This window comes from Mobula birostris, chromosome 3 (assembly GCF_030028105.1).
Source record: "Mobula birostris isolate sMobBir1 chromosome 3, sMobBir1.hap1, whole genome shotgun sequence".
Taxonomy (NCBI): Eukaryota; Metazoa; Chordata; class Chondrichthyes; order Myliobatiformes; family Myliobatidae; genus Mobula; species Mobula birostris.
The window spans coordinates 116601263-116603134 of record NC_092372.1 but is presented as its reverse complement, the minus strand read 5'-3'; the positions used below and the strand labels follow the sequence as shown (position 1 = coordinate 116603134).

Sequence of the window (1872 nt, the reverse complement as noted above, 5' to 3'; positions counted from 1 at the left end):
TCTTCACACACTTCTTTTCTCACTTTTTCAGCTCTGCGGGCGGATCATGTACATGAAGTGTAGACACTGTTTCTCCTGTCACAGTTGCGGCTGGTCTGTTGGGTATCTCCAGTACTTCATGCATACGACTATGCAGGAGCGCCGCCAGGCACTGACAGCCATTGACTGAGTCACAACGGTGCCAGAGGATTTCACAGCAGAAATCACACAGCTGAAGTGTGTAGCCGTGATCGTATAGTGGTTAGTACTCTGCGTTGTGGCCGCAGTAACCTCGGTTCGAATCCGAGTCACGGCAGACCGGTGATCACACATTTAACTTGCCTCACCTGCAAATTAAAAGCTCTCTTTTACTGAATTTCCATCTGTCACTACTTGCAGGAAATTTTGTCTCCTGTGTCACCAGTAGTTTTCCTTTGGATACACTACCACACTCACTAATACATTTGGAGAAATTAACTTTCTCGATAGATCAGAAAGCTCGGAATTTAAACGAGCTGCGATCGACCTCTGGGCCGAAGAATACAAGAGACAGAAAGCCGCATTGTCTCAGGAAAAGCGGAGGATCTCAACTCTTTGGTCCAGGCACTGCCATTTCCCGCGGCCACAGTGTCTGTGATATCCGGGAGGAAAAATAAAATGAAATACGTTTGTAATAGCAGCTTGGAGTACAGGTAACAAAATAATATTTATTTGTTTATTCACCAGTCTCACTCTTTGTCTCTCTGAGGCTAAGTGCCGTTGTTCAAAACCAGCCAGATTTAATTTCGTGGACGACACCACTATTGTTCACCAAAGCAAAGGTGGTAATGAATCAGGAGAAAGGAGTGAGATTGAAAATCTGGCTGAGTGACGCCACACCAACCTCCCACCTAATGTCAGCACGAGCAAGGAGAAGACTACTGACTTCAAGAAGAGGAAACTAGAGGTCAATGAGCCAGTAAACATCGAGAAATTGGAGCTGGAGAGGGTCACCAAAGTTAAATTACTTGTATTATCATTTCAGTGGATTTGTGCTGGGCCCAGCCCGTTTGTATCAGTAGGACAAATGAATAGCATAACCTCTATTAGAGGTTTGTGAAGAGTTTAGAAGAGCCTCTAAATGTTTGACAAACTGCTGCACGTGTGTGGTGGAGACTGTGCTAATTCGTTGCATCACAGCGTATGCAAACACCAATGTCTCTGAATGGATAATCAGAAAGGGTGTATATGAGGCTCAGGACCCACACACCAGTTTCAGAAATAGTTATAACTCCAACCATCAGGATCTTGAACCATAGGCGATAACGTCACTCAACTTCACTCGGCTGATCACTGAACTGTTCCCAGAACCAATGTGTTTTATTTTCAAAGCTCTTTGAATGTACTTTATCTGACGAAAGCTTACGTCAATGCGTCTATGTCCACTAAGGCTTAACTGCATTCAAATCGAACTATTGAATGGACCTCCGCAGCTGCAAATTTGGGATTCATTTTCAAGCTACCGATCTTGTTCAGTTTTCTATTTAGATTAAAGAGTCTCGAAGACCACATCATTAGTGAAAACCACTTACCGCGTTGATCAAAACGTCTTTGAGCTGAGAGGTTAACAGATGACCAAGTAGTTACCCCAGTCTAGAGTGAAGAGCACAGCCGCACTTCTTATGATGCCTAAGGGCCTGTAGGTCTTCCACGGCGGAGTTGGAGCAATGTCCTGAAAGCGAATGAATGTACTGAGTAAAGAAACCTATATCATGCATACAGAAAATATAGAGACACGTCCCTAAATTCGGTCTACTTCGTTTTATCTATACAGTCTGACTCGGAAGCATTTCTCTCTCTAGCAGATGAAGATAAGTCATTGCAAGCTATGACATTAACTCTCTACTCCAGTTT

At 43.8% G+C, this 1872-nt stretch overlaps 1 non-coding gene across 1 annotated transcript; it reads left to right on the top strand.

The window, feature by feature from the left end:
• Positions 1 to 223: 223 nt before the first annotated feature.
• On the top strand, positions 224 to 295 carry trnah-gug (transfer RNA histidin (anticodon GUG)). The gene has a single exon. It is a non-coding gene; the product is annotated as a tRNA-His (tRNA).
• Positions 296 to 1872: the final 1577 nt, after the last annotated feature.